Source organism: Macaca mulatta, chromosome 17, assembly GCF_049350105.2.
Source record: "Macaca mulatta isolate MMU2019108-1 chromosome 17, T2T-MMU8v2.0, whole genome shotgun sequence".
Lineage (NCBI taxonomy): Eukaryota > Metazoa > Chordata > Mammalia > Primates > Cercopithecidae > Macaca > Macaca mulatta.
This window is the reverse complement of record NC_133422.1, coordinates 49,932,799-49,956,611: the sequence shown is the minus strand read 5'-3', so window position 1 is coordinate 49,956,611 and position 23,813 is coordinate 49,932,799.

Below are 23,813 nucleotides of genomic sequence, written 5' to 3'. Positions count from 1 at the left end.
TTGGCAAAGGGATATTTGGAAGCCCATAGAGGCCTACGGTGAAAAAGGAAATATCCTCAGATGAAATCTGGAAAGAAGCTTTCTGAGAAACTGCTTAGTGTTCTGTTAATTCATCTCACAGAGTTACATCTGTATTTCGTGGATCTCTTTGCTAGCCTTATTTCTGTGGAATCTGAGAACAGATATTTCGGATCCCTTTGAAGAGTATAGGACCAAAGGAAATATCCTCCGGTAACAAAGAGAAAGAAGCTTTCTGAGAAACTTCTTCGTGTTCTGTGAAATCATCTCACAGAGTTACAGCTTTCCCCTCAAGAAGCCTTTCGCTAAGACAGTTCTTGTGGAATTGGCAAAGTGATATTTGGAAGCCCATAGAGGGCTATGGTGAAAAAGGAAATATCCTCAGATGAAATCTGGAAAGAAGCTTTCTGAGAAACTGGTCTGTGATGTGTGACTTCCACCCACAGAGTTACATCTGTATTTCGTGGATCTCTTTGCTAGCCTTATTTCTGTGGAATCTGAGAACAGATATTTCGGATCCCTTTGAAGACTATAGGGCCAAAGGAAATATCCTCCGATAACAAAGAGAAAGAAGCTTTCTGAGAAACTTCTTTGTGTTCTGTGAAATCATCTCACAGAGTTACAGCTTTCCCCTCAAGAAGCCTTACGCTAAGACAGTTCTTGTGGAATTGGCAAAGGGATATTTGGAAGCCCATAGAGGCCTATGGTGAAAAAGGAAATATCCTCAGATGAAATCTGGAAAGAAGCTTTCTGAGAAACTGCTTAGTGTTCTGTTAATTCATCTCACAGAGTTACATCTGTATTTCGTGGATCTCTTTGCTAGCCTTATTTCTGTGGAATCTGAGAACAGATATTTCAGATCCCTTTGAAGACTATAGGGCCAAAGGAAATATCCTCCGATAACAAAGAGAAAGAAGCTTTCTGAGAAACTTCTTTGTGTTCTGTGAAATCATCTCACAGAGTTACAGCTTTCCCCTCAAGAAGCCTTTCGCTAAGACAGTTCTTGTGGAATTGGCAAAGGGATATTTGGAAGCCCATAGAGGCCTATGTTGAAAAAGGAAATATCCTCAGATGAAATCTGGAAAGAAGCTTTCTGAGAAACTGCTTAGTGTTCTGTTAATTCATCTCACAGAGTTACATCTGTATTTCGTGGATCTCTTTGCTAGCCTTATTTCTGTGGAATCTGAGAACAGATATTTCGGATACCTTTGAAGATTATAGGGCCAAAGGAAATATCCTCCGATAACAAAGAGAAAGAAGCTTTCTGAGAAACTTCTTTGTGTTCTGTGAAATCATCTCACGGAGTTACATCTTTCCCCTCAAGAAGCCTTTCGCAAAGACACTTCTTGTGGAATTGGCAAAGTGATATTTGGAAGTCCATAGAGGGCTATGGTGAAAAAGGAAATATCCTAAGTTGAGAACTGGAAAGAAGCTTTCTGAGAAACTGCTCTGTGATGTGTGACTTCAACTCACAGAGTTACATCTGTATTTCGTGGATCTCCTTGCTAGCCTTATTTCTGTGGAATCTGAGAACAGATATTTCGGATCCCTTTGAAGACTATAGGGCCAAAGGAAATATCCTCCGATAACAAAGAGAAAGAAGCTTTCTGAGAAACTTCTTTGTGTTCTGTGAAATCATCTCACAGAGTTACAGCTTTCCCCTCAAGAAGCCTTTCGCTAAGACAGTTCTTGTGGAATTGGCAAAGGGATATTTGGAAGCCCATAGAGGCCTATGTTGAAAAAGGAAATATCCTCAGATGAAATCTGGAAAGAAGCTTTCTGAGAAACTGCTTAGTGTTCTGTTAATTCATCTCACAGAGTTACATCTGTATTTCGTGGATCTCTTTGCTAGCCTTATTTCTGTGGAATCTGAGAACAGATATTTCGGATACCTTTGAAGATTATAGGGCCAAAGGAAATATCCTCCGATAACAAAGAGAAAGAAGCTTTCGGAGAAACTTCTTTGTGTTCTGTGAAATCATCTCACGGAGTTACAGCTTTCCCCTCAAGAAGCCTTTCGCTAAGACAGTTCTTGTGGAATTGGCAATGTGATATTTGGAAGCCCATAGAGGGCTATGGCGAAAAAGGAAATATCCTCAGATGAAATCTGGAAAGAAGCTTTCTGAGAAACTGCTCTGTGATGTGTGACATCCACTCACAGAGTTACATCTGTATTTCTTGGATCTCTTTGCTAGCCTTATTTCTGTGAAATCTGAGAACAGATATTTCGGATCCCTTTGAAGACTATAGGGCCAAAGGAAATATCCTCCGATAACAAAGAGAAAGAAGCTTTCTGAGAAACTTCTTCGTGTTCTGTGAAATCATCTCACAGAGTTACAGCTTTCCCCACCAGAAGCCTTTCGCTAAGACAGTTCTTGTGGAGTTTGCAAAGTGATATTTGGAAGCCCATAGAGGGCAATGGTGAAAAAGGAAATATCCTCAGATGAAATCTGGAAAGAACTTTTCTGAGAAACTGCTCTGTGATGTGTGACTTCCACTCACAGAGTTACATCTGTATTTCGTGGATCTCTTTGCTAGCCTTATTTCTGTGGAATCTGAGAACAGATATTTCGGATCCCTTTGAAGACTATACGGCCAAAGAAAATATCCTCCGATAACAATGAGAAAGAAGCTTTCTGAGAAACTTCTTTGAGTTCTGTGAAATCATCTCACAGAGTTACAGCTTTCCCCTCAAGAAGCCTTTCGCTAAGACAGTTCTTGTGGAATTGGCAAAGGGATATTTGGAAACCCCTAGAGGGCTATGGTGAAAAAGGAAATATCCTCAGATGAAATCTGCAAAGAAGCTTTCTGAGAAAGTGCTTAGTGTTCTGTTAATTCATCTCACAGAGTTACATCTGTATTTCGTGCATCTCTTTGCTAGCCTTATTTCTGTGGAATCTGAGAACAGATATTTCGGATCCCTTTCAAGATTATATGGCCAAAGGAAATATCCTCCCATAAAAAAGAGAAAGAAGCTTTCTGAGAAACTTCTTTCTGTTCTGTGAAATCATCTCACAGAATTACAGCTTTCCCCTCAAGAAGCCTTTCGCTAAGACAGTTCTTGTGCAATTGGCAAAGTGATATTTGGAAGCCCATAGAGGGCTATGGTGAAAAAGGAAATATCCTCAGATGAAATCTGGAAAGAAGCTTTCTGAGAAACTGCTCTGTGATGGGTGACTTCCACTCACAGAGTTACATCTGTATTTCGTGGATCTCTTTGCTAGCCTTATTTCTGTGGAATCTGAGAACAAATATTTCGGATCCCTTTGAAGTCTATAGGGCCAAAGGAAATATCCTCCGATAACAAAGGTAAAGAAGCGTTCTGAGAAACTTCTTTGTGTTCTGTGAAATCATCTCACAGAGTTACAGCGTTCCCCTCAAGAAGCCTTTCGCTAAGACAGTTCTTGTGGAATTGTCAAAGGGATATTTGGAAGCCCATAGAGGGCTATGGTGAAAAAGGAAATATCCTCAGATGAAATCTGGAAAGAAGCTTTCTGAGAAACTCCTCTGTGATGTGTGACTTCCACTCACAGAGTTACATCTGTATTTCGTGGATCTCTTTGCTAGCCTTATTTCTGTGGAATCTGAGAACAGATATTTCGGATCCCTTTGAAGACTATAGGGCCAAAGGAAATATCCTCCGATAACAAAGAGAAAGAAGCTTTCTGAGAAACTTCTTTGTGTTCTGTGAAATCATCTCACAGAGTTACAGCTTTCCCCTCAAGAAGCCTTTCGCTAAGACAGTTCTTGTGGAATTGGCAAAGGGATATTTGGAAGCCCAAAGAGGCCTACGGTGAAAAAGGAAATATCCTCAGATGAAATGTGGAAAGAAGCTTTCTGAGAAACTGCTTAGTGTTCTGTTAATTCATCTCACAGAGTTACATCTGTATTTCGTGGATCTCTTTGCTAGCCTTATTTCTGTGGAATTTGAGAACAGATATTTCGGATCCCTTTGAAGACTATAGGGCCAAAGGAAATATCCTCCGATAACAAGGAGAAAGAAGCTTTCTGAGAAACTTCTTTGTGTTCTGTGAAATCATCTCACAGAGTTACAGCTTTCCCCTCAGAAGCCTTTCGCTAAGACAGTTCTTGTGGAATTGGCAAAGGGATATTTGGAAGCCCATAGAGGGCTATGGTGAAAAAGGAAATATCCTAAGATGAAATCTGGAAAGAAGCTTTCTGAGAAACTGCTCTGTGATGTGTGACTTCCACTCACAGAGTTACATCTGTATTTCGTGGATCTCCTTGCTAGCCTTATTTCTGTGGAATCTGAGAACAGATATTTCGGATCCCTTTGAAGACTATAGGGCCAAAGGAAATATCCTCCGAAAACAAGGAGAAAGAAGCTTTCTGAGAAACTTCTTTGTGTTCTGTGAAATCATCTCACAGAGTTACAGCTTTCCCCTCAGAAGCCTTTCGCTAAGACAGTTCTTGTGGAATTGGCAAAGGGATATTTGGAAGCCCATAGAGGGCTATGGTGAAAAAGGAAATATCCTAAGATGAAATCTGGAAAGAAGCTTTCTGAGAAACTGCTCTGTGATGTGTGACTTCCACTCACAGAGTTACATCTGTATTTCGTGGATCTCCTTGCTAGCCTTATTTCTGTGGAATCTGAGAACAGATATTTCGGATCCCTTTGAAGACTATAGGGCCAAAGGAATTATCCTCTGATAACAAAGAGAAAGAAGCTTTCTGAGAAACTTCTCTGTATTCTGTGAAATCATCTCACAGAGTTACAGCTTTCCCCTCAAGAAGCCTTTCGCTAAGACAGTTCTTGTGGAATTGGCAAAGTGATATTTGGAAGCCCATAGAGGGCTCTGGTGAAAAAGGAAATATCCTCAGATGAAATCTGGAAAGAAGCTTTCTGAGAAACTGCTCTGTGATGTGTGACTTTCACTCACAGAGTTACATCTGTATTTCATGGATCTCTTTGCTAGCCTTATTTCTGTGGAATCTGAGAACAGATATTTCGGATCCCTTTCAAGATTATATGGCCAAAGGAAATATCCTCCGATAACAAAGAGAAAGAAGTTTTCTGAGAAACTTCTTCGTGTTCTGTGAAATCATCTCACAGAATTACAGCTTTCCCCTCAAGAAGCCTTTCGCTAAGACAGTTCTTGTGGAATTGGCAAAGTGATATTTGGAAGCCCGTAGAGGGCTATGGTGAAAAAGGAAATATCCTCAGATGAAATCTGGAAAGAAGCTTTCTGAGAAACTGCTCTGTGATGTGTGACTTCCACTCACAGAGTTACATCTGTATTTCGTGGATCTCTTTGCTAGCCTTATTTCTGTGGAATCTGAGAACAGATATTTCGGATCCCTTTGAAGACTATAGGGCCAAAGGAAATATCCTCCGATAACAAAGGGAAAGAAGCTTTCTGAGAAACTTCTTTGTGTTCTGTGAAATCATCTCACAGAGTTACAGCTTTCCCCTCAAGAAGCCTTTCGCTAAGACAGTTCTTGTGGAATTGGCAAAGGGATATTTGGAAGCCCATAGAGGGCTATGGTGAAAAAGGAAATATCCTCAGATGAAATCTGGAAAGAAGCTTTCTGAGAAACTGCTTAGTGTTCTGTTAATTCATCTCACAGAGTTACATCTGTATTTCGTGGATCTCTTTGCTAGCCTTATTTGTGTGGAATCTGAGAACAGATATTTCGGATCCCTTTGAAGACTATAGGGCCAAAGGAAATATCCTCCGATAACAAAGAGAAAGAAGCTTTCTGAGAAACTCCTTTGTGTTCTGTGAAATCATCTCACAGAGTTACATCTTTCCCCTCAAGAAGCCTTTCGCTAAGACAGTTCTTGTGGAATTGGCAAAGGGATATTTGGAAGCCCATAGAGGCCTACGGTGAAAAAGGAAATATCCTCATATGAAATGTGGAAAGAAGCTTTCTGAGAAACTGCTTAGTGTTCTGTTAATTCATCTCACAGAGTTACATCTGTATTTCGTGGATCTCTTTGCTAGCCTTATTTCTGTGGAATTTGAGAACAGATATTTCGGATCCCTTTGAAGATTATAGGGCCAAAGGAAATATCCTCCGATAACAAGGAGAAAGAAGCTTTCTGAGAACCTTCTTTGTGTTCTGTGAAATCATCTCACGGAGTTACAGCTTTCCCCACCAGAAGCCTTTCGGTAAGACAGTTCTTGTGGAATTTGCAAAGTGATATTTGGAAGCCCATAGAGGGCTATGGTGAAAAAGGAAATATCCTCAGATGAAATCTGGAAAGAAGCTTTCTGAGAAACTGCTTTGTGATGTGTGACTTCCACTCACAGAGTTACATCTGTATTTCTTGGATCTCTTTGCTAGCCTTATTTCTGTGGAATCTGAGAACAGATATTTCAGATCCCTTTGAAGACTATAGGGCCAAAGGAAATATCCTCCGATAACAAAGAGAAAGAAGCTTTCTGAGAAACTTCTTTGTGTTCTGTGAAATCATCTCACAGAGTTACAGCTTTCCCCACCAGAAGCCTTTCGCTAAGACAGTTCTTGTGGAATTGGCAAAGTGATATTTGGAAGCCCATAGAGGGCTATGGTGAAAAAGGAAATATCCTCAGATGAAATCTGGAAAGAAGCTTTCTGAGAAACTGCTCTGTGATGTGTGACTTCCAGTCACAGAGTTACATCTGTATTTCGTGGATCTCTTTGCTAGCCTTATTTCTGTGGAATCTGAGAACAGATATTTCGGATCCCTTTGAAGACTATAAGGCCAAAGGAAATATCCTCCGATAACAAAGAGAAAGAAGCTTTCTGAGAAACTTCTTTGTGTTCTGTGAAATCATCTCACAGAGTTACAGCTTTCCCCTCAAGAAGTCTTTCGCTAAGACAGTTTTTGTGGAATTGGCAAAGGGATATTTGGAAGCCCATAGAGGCCTACGGTGAAAAAGGAAATATCCTCAGATGAAATCTGGAAAGAAGCTTTCTGAGAAACTGCTTAGTGTTCTGTTAATTCATCTCACAGAGTTACATCTGTATTTCGTGGATCTCTTTGCTAGCCTTATTTCTGTGGAATCTGAGAACAGATATTTCGGATCCCTTTGAAGAGTATAGGACCAAAGGAAATATCCTCCGGTAACAAAGAGAAAGAAGCTTTCTGAGAAACTTCTTCGTGTTCTGTGAAATCATCTCACAGAGTTACAGCTTTCCCCTCAAGAAGCCTTTCGCTAAGACAGTTCTTGTGGAATTGGCAAAGTGATATTTGGAAGCCCATAGAGGGCTATGGTGAAAAAGGAAATATCCTCAGATGAAATCTGGAAAGAAGCTTTCTGAGAAACTGGTCTGTGATGTGTGACTTCCACCCACAGAGTTACATCTGTATTTCGTGGATCTCTTTGCTAGCCTTATTTCTGTGGAATCTGAGAACAGATATTTCGGATCCCTTTGAAGACTATAGGGCCAAAGGAAATATCCTCCGATAACAAAGAGAAAGAAGCTTTCTGAGAAACTTCTTTGTGTTCTGTGAAATCATCTCACAGAGTTACAGCTTTCCCCTCAAGAAGCCTTACGCTAAGACAGTTCTTGTGGAATTGGCAAAGGGATATTTGGAAGCCCATAGAGGCCTATGGTGAAAAAGGAAATATCCTCAGATGAAATCTGGAAAGAAGCTTTCTGAGAAACTGCTTAGTGTTCTGTTAATTCATCTCACGGAGTTACATCTGTATTTCGTGGATCTCTTTGCTAGCCTTATTTCTGTGGAATCTGAGAACAGATATTTCAGAACCCTTTGAAGACTATAGGGCCAAAGGAAATATCCTCCGATAACAAAGAGAAAGAAGCTTTCTGAGAAACTTCTTTGTGTTCTGTGAAATCATCTCACAGAGTTACAGCTTTCCCCTCAAGAAGCCTTTCGCTAAGACAGTTCTTGTGGAATTGGCAAAGGGATATTTGGAAGCCCATAGAGGCCTATGTTGAAAAAGGAAATATCCTCAGATGAAATCTGGAAAGAAGCTTTCTGAGAAACTGCTTAGTGTTCTGTTAATTCATCTCACAGAGTTACATCTGTATTTCGTGGATCTCTTTGCTAGCCTTATTTCTGTGGAATCTGAGAACAGATATTTCGGATACCTTTGAAGATTATAGGGCCAAAGGAAATATCCTCCGATAACAAAGAGAAAGAAGCTTTCTGAGAAACTTCTTTGTGTTCTGTGAAATCATCTCACGGAGTTACATCTTTCCCCTCAAGAAGCCTTTCGCAAAGACACTTCTTGTGGAATTGGCAAAGTGATATTTGGAAGTCCATAGAGGGCTATGGTGAAAAAGGAAATATCCTAAGTTGAGAACTGGAAAGAAGCTTTCTGAGAAACTGCTCTGTGATGTGTGACTTCAACTCACAGAGTTACATCTGTATTTCGTGGATCTCCTTGCTAGCCTTATTTCTGTGGAATCTGAGAACAGATATTTCGGATCCCTTTGAAGACTATAGGGCCAAAGGAAATATCCTCCGATAACAAAGAGAAAGAAGCTTTCTGAGAAACTTCTTTGTGTTCTGTGAAATCATCTCACAGAGTTACAGCTTTCCCCTCAAGAAGCCTTTCGCTAAGACAGTTCTTGTGGAATTGGCAAAGGGATATTTGGAAGCCCATAGAGGCCTATGTTGAAAAAGGAAATATCCTCAGATGAAATCTGGAAAGAAGCTTTCTGAGAAACTGCTTAGTGTTCTGTTAATTCATCTCACAGAGTTACATCTGTATTTCGTGGATCTCTTTGCTAGCCTTATTTCTGTGGAATCTGAGAACAGATATTTCGGATACCTTTGAAGATTATAGGGCCAAAGGAAATATCCTCCGATAACAAAGAGAAAGAAGCTTTCGGAGAAACTTCTTTGTGTTCTGTGAAATCATCTCACGGAGTTACAGCTTTCCCCTCAAGAAGCCTTTCGCTAAGACAGTTCTTGTGGAATTGGCAATGTGATATTTGGAAGCCCATAGAGGGCTATGGCGAAAAAGGAAATATCCTCAGATGAAATCTGGAAAGAAGCTTTCTGAGAAACTGCTCTGTGATGTGTGACATCCACTCACAGAGTTACATCTGTATTTCTTGGATCTCTTTGCTAGCCTTATTTCTGTGAAATCTGAGAACAGATATTTCGGATCCCTTTGAAGACTATAGGGCCAAAGGAAATATCCTCCGATAACAAAGAGAAAGAAGCTTTCTGAGAAACTTCTTCGTGTTCTGTGAAATCATCTCACAGAGTTACAGCTTTCCCCACCAGAAGCCTTTCGCTAAGACAGTTCTTGTGGAGTTTGCAAAGTGATATTTGGAAGCCCATAGAGGGCAATGGTGAAAAAGGAAATATCCTCAGATGAAATCTGGAAAGAACTTTTCTGAGAAACTGCTCTGTGATGTGTGACTTCCACTCACAGAGTTACATCTGTATTTCGTGGATCTTTTTGCTAGCCTTATTTTTGTGGAATCTGAGAACAGATATTTCGGATCCCTTTGAAGACTATAAGGCCAAAGGAAATATCCTCCGATAACAAAGAGAAAGAAGCTTTCTGAGAAACTTCTTTGTGTTCTGTGAAATCATCTCACAGAGTTACAGCTTTCCCCTCAAGAAGTCTTTCGCTAAGACAGTTCTTGTGGAATTGGCAAAGGGATAATTGGAAGCCCATAGAGGCCTACGGTGAAAAAGGAAATGTCCTCAGATGAAATCTGGAAAGAAGCTTTCTGAGAAACTGCTTAGTGTTCTGTTAATTCATCTCACAGAGTTACATGTGTATTTCGTGGATCTCTTTGCTAGCCTTATTTCTGTGGAATCTGAAAACAGATATTTCGGATCCCTTTGAAGAGTATAGGACCAAAGGAAATATCCTCCGGTAACAAAGAGAAAGAAGCTTTCTGAGAAACTTCTTTGTGTTCTGTGAAATCATCTCACAGAGTTACAGCTTTCCCCTCAAGAAGCCTTTCGCTAAGACAGTTCTTGTGGAATTGGCAAACTGATATTTGGAAGCCCATAGAGGGCTATGGTGAAAAAGGAAATATCCTCAGATGAAATCTGGAAAGAAGCTTTCTGAGAAACTGCTCTGTGATGTGTGAATTCCACTCACAGAGTTACATCTGTATTTCGTGGATCTCCTTGCTAGCCTTATTTCTGTGGAATCTGAGAACAGATATTTCGGATTCCTTTGAAGACTATAGGGCCAAAGGAAATATCCTCCGATAACAAAGAGAAAGAAGCTTTCTGAGAAACTTCTTTGTATTCTGTGAAATCATCTCACAGAGTTACAGCTTTCCCCTCAAGAAGCCTTTCGCTAAGACAGTTCTTGTGGAATTGGCAAAGTCATATTTGGAAGCCCATAGAGGGCTATGGTGAAAAAGGAAATATCCTCAGATGAAATCTGGAAAGAAGCTTTCTGAGAAACTGCTCTGTGATGTGTGACTTCCACTCACAGAGTTACATCTGTATTTCGTGGATCTCTTTGCTAGCCTTATTTCTGTGGAATCTGAGAACAGATATTTCGGATCCCTTTGAAGACTATAGGGCCAAAGGAAATATCCTCCGATAACAAAGGGAAAGAAGCTTTCTGAGAAACTTCTTTGTGTTCTGTGAAATCATCTCACAGAGTTACAGCTTTCCCCTCAAGAAGCCTTTCGCTAAGACAGTTCTTGTGGAATTGGCAAAGGGATATTTGGAAGCCCATAGAGGGCTATGGTGAAAAAGGAAATATCCTCAGATGAAATCTGGAAAGAAGCTTTCTGAGAAACTGCTTAGTGTTCTGTTAATTCATCTCACAGAGTTACATCTGTATTTCGTGGATCTCTTTGCTAGCCTTATTTGTGTGGAATCTGAGAACAGATATTTCGGATCCCTTTGAAGACTATAGGGCCAAAGGAAATATCCTCCGATAACAAAGAGAAAGAAGCTTTCTGAGAAACTTCTTTGTGTTCTGTGAAATCATCTCACAGAGTTACAGATTTCCCCTCAAGAAGCCTTTCGCTAAGACAGTTCTTGTGGAATTGGCAAAGGGATATTTGGAAGCCCATAGAGGCCTACGGTGAAAAAGGAAATATCCTCAGATGAAATGTGGAAAGAAGCTTTCTGAGAAACTGCTTAGTGTTCTGTTAATTCATCTCACAGAGTTACATCTGTATTTCGTGGATCTCTTTGCTAGCCTTATTTCTGTGGAATTTGAGAACAGATATTTCGGATCCCTTTGACGATTATAGGGCCAAAGGAAATATCCTCCGATAACAAGGAGAAAGAAGCTTTCTGAGAACCTTCTTTGTGTTCTGTGAAATCATCTCACAGAGTTACAGCTTTCCCCACCAGAAGCCTTTCGGTAAGACAGTTCTTGTGGAATTTGCAAAGTGATATTTGGAAGCCCATAGAGGGCTATGGTGAAAAAGGAAATATCCTCAGATGAAATCTGGAAAGAAGCTTTCTGAGAAACTGCTCTGTGATGTGTGACTTCCACTCACAGAGTTACATCTGTATTTCCTGGATCTCTTTGCTAGCCTTATTTCTGTGGAATCTGAGAACAGATATTTCGGATCCCTTTGAAGACTATAGGGCCAAAGGAAATATCCTCCGATAACAAAGAGAAAGAAGCTTTCTGAGAAACTTCTTTGTGTTCTGTGAAATCATCTCACAGAGTTACAGCTTTCCCCTCAAGAAGCCTTACGCTAAGACAGTTCTTGTGGAATTGGCAAAGGGATATTTGGGAGCCCGTAGAGGCCTATGGTGAAAAAGGAAATATCCTCAGATGAAATCTGGAAAGAAGCTTTCTGAGAAACTGCTTAGTGTTCTGTTAACTCATCTCAAAGAGTTACATCTGTATTTCTTGGATCTCTTTGCTCGCCTTATTTCTGTGGAATCTGAGAACAGATATTTCGGATCCCTTTGAAGACTATAGAGCCAAAAGAAATATCCTCCGATAACAAAGAGAAAGAAGCTTTCTGAGAAACTTCTTTGTGTTCTGTGAAATCATCTCAGAGAGTTACAGCTTTCCCCTCAAGAAGCCTTTCGCTAAGACAGTTCTTGTGGAATTGGCAAAGTGATATTTGGAAGCCCATAGAGGGCTATGGCGAAAAAGGAAATATCCTCAGATGAAATCTGGAAAGAAGCTTTCTGAGAAACTGCTCTGTGATGTGTGACTTCCACTCACAGAGTTACATCTGTATTTCTTGGATCTCTTTGCTAGCCTTATTTCTGTGGAATCTGAGAACAGATATTTCAGATCCCTTTGAAGACTATAGGGCCAAAGGAAATATCCTCCGATAACAAAGAGAAAGAAGCTTTCTGAGAAACTTCTTTGTGTTCTGTGAAATCATCTCACAGAGTTACAGCTTTCCCCACCAGAAGCCTTTCGCTAAGACAGTTCTTGTGGAATTGGCAAAGTGATATTTGGAACCCCTAGAGGGCTATGGTGAAAAAGGAAATATCCTCAGATGAAATCTGGAAAGAAGCTTTCTGAGAAACTGCTCTGTGATGTGTGACTTCCAGTCACAGAGTTACATCCGTATTTCGTGGATCTCTTTGCTAGCCTTATTTCTGTGGAATCTGAGAACAGATATTTCGGATCCCTTTGAAGACTATAAGGCCAAAGGAAATATCCTCCGATAACAAAGAGAAAGAAGCTTTCTGAGAAACTTCTTTGGGTTCTATGAAATCATCTCACAGAGTTACAGCTTTCCCCTCAAGAAGTCTTTCGCTAAGACAGTTTTTGTGGAATTGGCAAAGGGATATTTGGAAGCACATAGAGGCCTACGGTGAAAAAGGAAATATCCTCAGATGAAATCTGGAAAGAAGCTTTCTGAGAAACTGCTTAGTGTTCTGTTAATTCATCTCACAGAGTTACATGTGTATTTCGTGGATCTCTTTGCTAGCCTTATTTCTGTGGAATCTGAGAACAGATATTTCGGATCCCTTTGAAGAGTATAGGACCAAAGGAAATATCCTCTGGTAACAAAGAGAAAGAAGCTTTCTGCGAAACTTCTTCGTGTTCTGTGAAATCATCTCACAGAGTTACAGCTTTCCCCTCAAGAAGCCTTTCGCTAAGACAGTTCTTGTGGAATTGGCAAAGTGATATTTGGAAGCCCATAGAGGGCTATGGTGAAAAAGGAAATATCCTCAGATGAAATCTGGAAAGAAGCTTTCTGAGAAACTGGTCTGTGATGTGTGACTTCCACCCACAGAGTTACATCTGTATTTCGTGGATCTCTTTGCTAGCCTTATTTCTGTGGAATCTGAGAACAGATATTTCGGATCCCTTTGAAGACTATAGGGCCAAAGGAAATATCCTCCGATAACAAAGAGAAAGAAGCTTTCTGAGAAACTTCTTTGTGTTCTGTGAAATCATCTCACAGAGTTACAGCTTTCCCCTCAAGAAGCCTTACGCTAAGACAGTTCTTGTGGAATTGGCAAAGGGATATTTGGAAGCCCATAGAGGCCTATGGTGAAAAAGGAAATATCCTCAGATGAAATCTGGAAAGAAGCTTTCTGAGAAACTGCTTAGTGTTCTGTTAATTCATCTCACAGAGTTACATCTGTATTTCGTGGATCTCTTTGCTAGCCTTATTTCTGTGGAATCTGAGAACAGATATTTCAGATCCCTTTGAAGACTATAGGGCCAAAGGAAATATCCTCCGATAACAAAGAGAAAGAAGCTTTCTGAGAAACTTCTTTGTGTTCTGTGAAATCATCTCCCAGAGTTACAGCTTTCCCCTCAAGAAGCCTTTCGCAAAGACACTTCTTGTGGAATTGGCAAAGTGATATTTGGAAGTCCATAGAGGGCTATGGTGAAAAAGGAAATATCCTAAGTTGAGAACTGGAAAGAAGCTTTCTGAGAAACTGCTCTGTGATGTGTGACTTCAACTCACAGAGTTACATCTGTATTTCGTGGATCTCCTTGCTAGCCTTATTTCTGTGGAATCTGAGAACAGATATTTCGGATCCCTTTGAAGACTATAGGGCCAAAGGAAATATCCTCCGATAACAAAGAGAAAGAAGCTTTCTGAGAAACTTCTTTGTGTTCTGTGAAATCATCTCACAGAGTTACAGCTTTCCCCTCAAGAAGCCTTTCGCTAAGACAGTTCTTGTGGAATTGGCAAAGGGATATTTGGAAGCCCATAGAGGCCTATGTTGAAAAAGGAAATATCCTCAGATGAAATCTGGAAAGAAGCTTTCTGAGAAACTGCTTAGTGTTCTGTTAATTCATCTCACAGAGTTACATCTGTATTTCGTGGATCTCTTTGCTAGCCTTATTTCTGTGGAATCTGAGAACAGATATTTCGGATCCCTTTGAAGATTATAGGGCCAAAGGAAATATCCTCCGATAACAAAGAGAAAGAAGCTTTCTGAGAAACTTCTTTGTGTTCTGTGAAATCATCTCACGGAGTTACAGCTTTCCCCTCAAGAAGCCTTTCGCTAAGACAGTTCTTGTGGAATTGGCAATGTGATATTTGGAAGCCTATAGAGGGCTATGGCGAAAAAGGAAATATCCTCAGATGAAATCTGGAAAGAAGCTTTCTGAGAAACTGCTCTGTGATGTGTGACTTCCACTCACAGAGTTACATCTGTATTTCTTGGATCTCTTTGCTAGCCTTATTTCTGTGAAATCTGAGAACAGATATTTCGGATCCCTTTGAAGACTATAGGGCCAAAGGAAATATCCTCCGATAACAAAGAGAAAGAAGCTTTCTGAGAAACTTCTTCGTGTTCTGTGAAATCATCTCACAGAGTTACAGCTTTCCCCACCAGAAGCCTTTCGCTAAGACAGTTCTTGTGGAGTTTGCAAAGTGATATTTGGAAGCCCATAGAGGGCTATGTTGAAAAAGGAAATATCCTCAGATGAAATCTGGAAAGAACTTTTCTGAGAAACTGCTCTGTGATGTGTGACTTCCACTCACAGAGTTACATCTGTATTTCGTGGATCTTTTTGCTAGCCTTATTTTTGTGGAATCTGAGAACAGATATTTCGGATCCCTTTGAAGACTATAGGGCCAAAGAAAATATCCTCCGATAACAAAGAGAAAGAAGCTTTCTGAGAAACTTCTTTGTGTTCTCTGAAATCATCTCACAGAGTTACTGCTTTCCCCTCTAGAAGCCTTTCGCTAAGACAGTTCTTGTGGAATTGGCAAAGGGATATTTGGAAACGCATAGAGGCCTATGGTGAAAAAGGAAATATCCTCAGATGAAATCTGAAAAGAAGCTTTCTGAGAAACTGCTTAGTGTTCTCCTAATTCATCTCACAGAGTTACATCTGTATTTCGTGGATCTCTTTGCTAGCCTTATTTCTGTGGAATCTGAGAACAAATATTTCGGATCCCTTTGAAGATTATAGGGCCAAAGGAAATATCCTCCGATAACAAAGAGAAAGACGCTTTCTGAGAAACTTCTTTGTGTTCTGTGAAATCATCTCACAGAGTTACAGCTTTCCCCTCAAGTAGCCTTTCACTAAGACAGTTCTTGTGGAATTGGCAAAGTGATATTTGGAAGCCATAGAGGGCTATGGTGAAAAAGGAAATATCCTCAGATGAAATCTGGAAAGAAGCTTTCTGAGAAACTGCTCTGTGATGTGTGACTTCCACTCACAGGGTTACATCTGTATTTCGTGTATCTCTTTGCTAGCCTTATTTCTGTGGAATCTGAGAACAGATATTTCGGATCCCTTTGAAGACTATAGGGCCAATGGAAATATCCTCCGATAACAAAGAGAAAGAAGCTTTCTGAGAAACTTCTTTGTGTTCTGTGAAATCATCTCACAGAGTTACAGCTTTCCCCTCAAGAAGCCTTTCGCTAAGACAGTTCTTGTGGAATTGGCAAAGGGATATTTGGAAACCCATAGAGGCCTATGGTGAAAAAGGAAATATCCTCAGATGAAATCTGGGAAGAAGCTTTCTGAGAAACTGCTTAGTGTTCTGTTAATTCATCTCACAGAGTTACATCTGTTTTTCGTGGATCTCTTTGCTAGCCTTATTTCTGTGGAATCTGAGAACAGATATTTCTGATCCCTTTGAAGACTATAATGCCAAAGGAAATATCCTCCGATAACAAACAGAAAGAAGCTTTCGGAGAAACTTCTTTGTGTTCTTTGAAATCATCTCACAGAGTTACAGCTTTCCCCACCAGAAGCCTTTCGGTAAGAAAGTTCTTGTGGAATTTGCAAAGTGATATTTGGAAGCCCATAGAGGGCTATGGTGAAAAAGGAAATATCCTCAGATGAAATCTGGAAAGAAGCTTTCTGAGAAACTGCTCTGTGATGTGTGACTTCCACTCATAGAGTTACATCTGTATTTCGTGGATCTCTTTGCTAGCCTTATTTCTGTGGAATCTGAGAACAGATATTTCGGATCCCTTTGAAGACTATAGGGCCAAAGGAAATATCCTCCGATAACAAAGAGAAAGAAGCTTTCTGAGAAACTTCTTTGTGTTCTCTGAAATCATCTCACAGAGTTACTGCTTTCCCCTCTAGAAGCCTTTTGCTAAGACAGTTCTTGTGGAATTGGCAAAGGGATATTTGGAAACGCATAGAGGCCTATGGTGAAAAAGGAAATATCCTCAGATGAAATCTGAAAAGAAGCTTTCTGAGAAACTGCTTAGTGTTCTCCTAATTCATCTCACAGAGTTACATCTGTATTTCGTGGATCTCTTTGCTAGCCTTATTTCTGTGGAATCTGAGAACAAATATTTCGGATCCCTTTGAAGATTATAGGGCCAAAGGAAATATCCTCCGATAACAAAGAGAAAGAAGCTTTCTGAGAAACTTCTTTGTGTTCTGTGAAATCATCTCACAGAGTTACAGCTTTCCCCACCAGAAGCCTTTCGCTAAGACAGTTCTTGTGGAGTTTGCAAAGTGATATTTGGAAGCCCATAGAGGGCTATGGTGAAAAAGGAAATATCCTCAGATGAAATCTGGAAAGAACTTTTCTGAGAAACTGCTCTGTGATGTGTGACTTCCACTGACAGAGTTACATCTGTATTTCGTGGATCTTTTTGCTAGCCTTATTTTTGTGGAATCTGAGAACAGATATTTCGGATCCCTTTGAAGACTATAAGGCCAAAGGAAATATCCTCCGATAACAAAGAGAAAGAAGCTTTCTGAGAAACTTCTTTGTGTTCTGTGAAATCATCTCACAGAGTTACAGCTTTCCCCTCAAGAAGTCTTTCGCTAAGACAGTTCTTGTGGAATTGGCAAAGGGATATTTGGAAGCCCATAGAGGCCTACGGTGAAAAAGGAAATGTCCTCAGATGAAATCTGGAAAGAAGCTTTCTGAGAAACTGCTTAGTGTTCTGTTAATTCATCTCACAGAGTTACATGTGTATTTCCTGGATCTCTTTGCTAGCCTTATTTCTGTGGAATCTGAAAACAGATATTTCGGATCCCTTTGAAGAGTATAGGACCAAAGGAAATATCCTCCGGTAACAAAGAGAAAGAAGCTTTCTGAGAAACTTCTTTGTGTTCTGTGAAATCATCTCACAGAGTTACAGCTTTCCCCTCAAGAAGCCTTTCGCTAAGACAGTTCTTGTGGAATTGGCAAACTGATATTTGGAAGCCCATAGAGGGCTATGGTGAAAAAGGAAATATCCTCAGATGAAATCTGGAAAGAAGCTTTCTGAGAAACTGCTCTGTGATGTGTGACTTCCACTCACAGAGTTACATCTGTATTTCGTGGATCTCCTTGCTAGCCTTATTTCTGTGGAATCTGAGAACAGATATTTCGGATCCCTTTGAAGACTATAGGGCCAAAGGAATTATCCTCTGATAACAAAGAGAAAGAAGCTTTCTGAGAAACTTCTCTGTATTCTGTGAAATCATCTCACAGAGTTACAGCTTTCCCTTCAAGAAGCCTTTCGCTAAGACAGTTCTTGTGGAATTGGCAAAGTGATATTTGGAAGCCCATAGAGGGATCTGGTGAAAAAGGAAATATCCTCAGATGAAATCTGGAAAGAAGCTTTCTGAGAAACTGCTCTGTGATGTGTGACTTCCACTCACAGAGTTACATCTGTATTTCATGGATCTCTTTGCTAGCCTTATTTCTGTGGAATCTGAGAACAGATATTTCGGATCCCTTTCAAGATTTTATGGCCAAAGGAAATATCCTCCGATAACAAAGAGAAAGAAGTTTTCTGAGAAACTTCTTCGTGTTCTGTGAAATCATCTCACAGAATTACAGCTTTCCCCTCAAGAAGCCTTTCGCTAAGACAGTTCTTGTGGAATTGGCAAAGTGATATTTGGAAGCCCATAGAGGGCTATGGTGAAAAAGGAAATATCCTCAGATGAAATCTGGAAAGAAGCTTTCTGAGAAACTGCTCTGTGATGTGTGACTTCCACTCACAGAGTTACATCTGTATTTCGTGGATCTCTTTGCTAGCCTTATTTCTGTGGAATCTGAGAACAGATATTTCGGATCCCTTTGAAGACTATAGGGCCAAAGGAAATATCCTCCGATAACAAAGGGAAAGAAGCTTTCTGAGAAACTTCTTTGTGTTCTGTGAAATCATCTCACAGAGTTACAGCTTTCCCCTCAAGAAGCCTTTCGCTAAGACAGTTCTTGTGGAATTGGCAAAGGGATATTTGGAAGCCCATAGAGGGCTATGGTGAAAAAGGAAATATCCTCAGATGAAATCTGGAAAGAAGCTTTCTGAGAAACTGCTTAGTGTTCTGTTAATTCATCTCACAGAGTTACATCTGTATTTCGTGGATCTCTTTGCTAGCCTTATTTGTGTGGAATCTGAGAACAGATATTTCGGATCCCTTTGAAGACTATAGGGCCAAAGGAAATATCCTCCGATAACAAAGAGAAAGAAGCTTTCTGAGAAACTTCTTTGTGTTCTGTGAAATCATCTCACAGAGGTACAGCTTTCCCCTCAAGAAGCCTTTCGCTAAGACAGTTCTTGTGGAATTGGCAAAGGGATATTTGGAAGCCCATAGAGGCCTACGGTGAAAAAGGAAATATCCTCAGATGAAATGTGGAAAGAAGCTTTCTGAGAAACTGCTTAGTGTTCTGTTAATTCATCTCACAGAGTTACATCTGTATTTCGTGGATCTCTTTGCTAGCCTTATTTCTGTGGAATTTGAGAACAGATATTTCGGATCCCTTTGAAGATTATAGGGCCAAAGGAAATATCCTCCGATAACAAGGAGAAAGAAGCTTTCTGAGAACCTTCTTTGTGTTCTGTGAAATCATCTCACAGAGTTACAGCTTTCCCCACCAGAAGCCTTTCGGTAAGACAGTTCTTGTGGAATTTGCAAAGTGATATTTGGAAGCCCATAGAGGGCTATGGTGAAAAAGGAAATATCCTCAGATGAAATCTGGAAAGAAGCTATCTGAGAAACTGCTCTGTGATGTGTGACTTCCACTCACAGAGTTACATCTGTATTTCCTGGATCTCTTTGCTAGCCTTATTTCTGTGGAATCTGAGAACAGATATTTCGGATCCCTTTGAAGACTATAGGGCCAAAGGAAATATCCTCCGATAACAAAGAGAAAGAAGCTTTCTGAGAAACTTCTTTGTGTTCTGTGAAATCATCTCACAGAGTTACAGCTTTCCCCTCAAGAAGCCTTACGCTAAGACAGTTCTTGTGGAATTGGCAAAGGGATATTTGGGAGCCCGTAGAGGCCTATGTTGAAAAAGGAAATATCCTCAGATGAAATCTGGAAAGAAGCTTTCTGAGAAACTGCTTAGTGTTCTGTTAACTCATCTCAAAGAGTTACATCTGTATTTCTTGGATCTCTTTGCTCGCCTTATTTCTGTGGAATCTGAGAACAGATATTTCGGATCCCTTTGAAGACTATAGAGCCAAAAGAAATATCCTCCGATAACAAAGAGAAAGAAGCTTTCTGAGAAACTTCTTTGTGTTCTGTGAAATCATCTCACAGAGTTACAGCTTTCCCCTCAAGAAGCCTTTCGCTAAGACAGTTCTTGTGGAATTGGCAAAGTGATATTTGGAAGCCCATAGAGGGCTATGGCGAAAAAGGAAATATCCTCAGATGAAATCTGGAAAGAAGCTTTCTGAGAAACTGCTCTGTGATGTGTGACTTCCACTCACAGAGTTACATCTGTATTTCTTGGATCTCTTTGCTAGCCTTATTTCTGTGGAATCTGAGAACAGATATTTCAGATCCCTTTGAAGACTATAGGGCCAAAGGAAATATCCTCCGATAACAAAGAGAAAGAAGCTTTCTGAGAAACTTCTTTGTGTTCTGTGAAATCATCTCACAGAGTTACAGCTTTCCCCACCAGAAGCCTTTCGCTAAGACAGTTCTTGTGGAATTGGCAAAGTGATATTTGGAAGCCCATAGAGGGCTATGGTGAAAAAGGAAATATCCTCAGATGAAATCTGGAAAGAAGCTTTCTGAGAAACTGCTCTGTGATGTGTGACTTCCAGTCACAGAGTTACATCTGTATTTCGTGGATCTCTTTGCTAGCCTTATTTCTGTGGAATCTGAGAACAGATATTTCGGATCCCTTTGAAGACTATAAGGCCAAAGGAAATATCCTCCGATAACAAAGAGAAAGAAGCTTTCTGAGAAACTTCTTTGTGTTCTGTGAAATCATCTCACAGAGTTACAGCTTTCCCCTCAAGAAGTCTTTCGCTAAGACAGTTTTTGTGGAATTGGCAAAGGGATATTTGGAAGCCCATAGAGGCCTACGGTGAAAAAGGAAATATCCTCAGATGAAATCTGGAAAGAAGCTTTCTGAGAAACTGCTTAGTGTTCTGTTAATTCATCTCACAGAGTTACATCTGTATTTCGTGGATCTCTTTGCTAGCCTTATTTCTGTGGAATCTGAGAACAGATATTTCGGATCCCTTTGAAGAGTATAGGACCAAAGGAAATATCCTCCGGTAACAAAGAGAAAGAAGCTTTCTGCGAAACTTCTTCGTGTTCTGTGAAATCATCTCACAGAGTTACAGCTTTCCCCTCAAGAAGCCTTTCGCTAAGACAGTTCTTCTGGAATTGGCAAAGTGATATTTGGAAGCCCATAGAGGGCTATGGTGAAAAAGGAAATATCCTCAGATGAAATCTGGAAAGAAGCTTTCTGTGAAACTGGTCTGTGATGTGTGACTTCCACCCACAGAGTTACATCTGTATTTCGTGGATCTCTTTGCTAGCCTTATTTCTGTGGAATCTGAGAACAGATATTTCGGATCCCTTTGAAGACTATAGGGCCAAAGGAAATATCCTCCGATAACAAAGAGAAAGAAGCTTTCTGAGAAACTTCTTTGTGTTCTGTGAAATCATCTCACAGAGTTACAGCTTTCCCCTCAAGAAGCCTTACGCTAAGACAGTTCTTGTGGAATTGGCAAAGGGATATTTGGAAGCCCATAGAGGCCTATGGTGAAAAAGGAAATATCCTCAGATGAAATCTGGAAAGAAGCTTTCTGAGAAACTGCTTAGTGTTCTGTTAATTCATCTCACAGAGTTACATCTGTATTTCGTGGATCTCTTTGCTAGCCTTATTTCTGTGGAATCTGAGAACAGATATTTCAGATCCCTTTGAAGACTATAGGGCCAAAGGAAATATCCTCCGATAAAAAAGAGAAAGAAGCTTTCTGAGAAACTTCTTTGTGTTCTGTGAAATCATCTCCCAGAGTTACAGCTTTCCCCTCAAGAAGCCTTTCGCAAAGACACTTCTTGTGGAATTGGCAAAGTGATATTTGGAAGTCCATAGAGGGCTATGGTGAAAAAGGAAATATCCTAAGTTGAGAACTGGAAAGAAGCTTTCTGAGAAACTGCTCTGTGATGTGTGACTTCAACTCACAGAGTTACATCTGTATTTCGTGGATCTCCTTGCTAGCCTTATTTCTGTGGAATCTGAGAACAGATATTTCGGATCCCTTTGAAGACTATAGGGCCAAAGGAAATATCCTCCGATAACAAAGAGAAAGAAGCTTTCTGAGAAACTTCTTTGTGTTCTGTGAAATCATCTCACAGAGTTACAGCTATCCCCTCAAGAAGCCTTTCGCTAAGACAGTTCTTGTGGAATTGGCAAAGGGATATTTGGAAGCCCATAGAGGCCTATGTTGAAAAAGGAAATATCCTCAGATGAAATCTGGAAAGAAGCTTTCTGAGAAACTGCTTAGTGTTCTGTTAATTCATCTCACAGAGTTACATCTGTATTTCCTGGATCTCTTTGCTAGCCTTATTTCTGTGAAATCTGAGAACAGATATTTCGGATCCCTTTGAAGACTATAGGGCCAAAGGAAATATCCTCCGATAACAAAGAGAAAGAAGCTTTCTGAGAAACTTCTTCGTGTTCTGTGAAATCATCTCACAGAGTTACAGCTTTCCCCACCAGAAGCCTTTCGCTAAGACAGTTCTTGTGGAGTTTGCAAAGTGATATTTGGAAGCCCATAGAGGGCTATGGTGAAAAAGGAAATATCCTCAGATGAAATCTGGAAAGAACTTTTCTGAGAAACTGCTCTGTGATGTGTGACTTCCACTCACAGAGTTACATCTGTATTTCGTGGATCTTTTTGCTAGCCTTATTTTTGTGGAATCTGAGAACAGATATTTCGGATCCCTTTGAAGTCTATAGGGCCAAAGGAAATATCCTCCGATAACAAAGAGAAAGAAGCTTTCTGAGAAACTTCTTTGTGTTCTCTGAAATCATCTCACAGAGTTACTGCTTTCCCCTCTAGAAGCCTTTCGCTAAGACAGTTCTTGTGGAATTGGCAAAGGGATATTTGGAAACGCATAGAGGCCTATGGTGAAAAAGGAAATATCCTCAGATGAAATCTGAAAAGAAGCTTTCTGAGAAACTGCTTAGTGTTCTCCTAATTCATCTCACAGAGTTACATGTGTATTTCGTGGATCTCTTTGCTAGCCTTATTTCTGTGGAATCTGAGAACAAATATTTCGGATCCCTTTGAAGATTATAGGGCCAAAGGAAATATCCTCCGATAACAAAGAGAAAGACGCTTTCTGAGAAACTTCTTTGTGTTCTGTGAAATCATCTCACAGAGTTACAGCTTTCCCCTCAAGTAGCCTTTCACTAAGACAGTTCTTGTGGAATTGGCAAAGTGATATTTGGAAGCCATAGAGGGCTATGGTGAAAAAGGAAATATCCTCAGATGAAATCTGGAAAGAAGCTTTCTGAGAAACTGCTCTGTGATGTGTGACTTCCACTCACAGGGTTACATCTGTATTTCGTGGATCTCTTTGCTAGCCTTATTTCTGTGGAATCTGAGAACAGATATTTCGGATCCCTTTGAAGACTATAGGGCCAATGGAAATATCCTCCGATAACAAAGAGAAAGAAGCTTTCTGAGAAACTTCTTTGTGTTCTGTGAAATCATCTCACAGAGTTACAGCTTTCCCCTCAAGAAGCCTTTCGCTAAGACAGTTCTTGTGGAATTGGCAAAGGGATATTTGGAAACCCATAGAGGCCTATGGTGAAAAAGGAAATATCCTCAGATGAAATCTGGGAAGAAGCTTTCTGAGAAACTGCTTAGTGTTCTGTTAATTCATCTCACAGAGTTACATCTGTTTTTCGTGGATCTCTTTGCTAGCCTTATTTCTGTGGAATCTGAGAACAGATATTTCGGATCCCTTTGAAGACTATAATGCCAAAGGAAATATCCTCCGATAACAAACAGAAAGAAGCTTTCGGAGAAACTTCTTTGTGTTCTTTGAAATCATCTCACAGAGTTACAGCTTTCCCCACCAGAAGCCTTTCGGTAAGACAGTTCTTGTGGAATTTGCAAAGTGATATTTGGAAGCCCATAGAGGGCTATGGTGAAAAAGGAAATATCCTCAGATGAAATCTGGAAAGAAGCTTTCTGAGAAACTGCTCTGTGATGTGTGACTTCCACTCATAGAGTTACATCTGTATTTCGTGGATCTCTTTG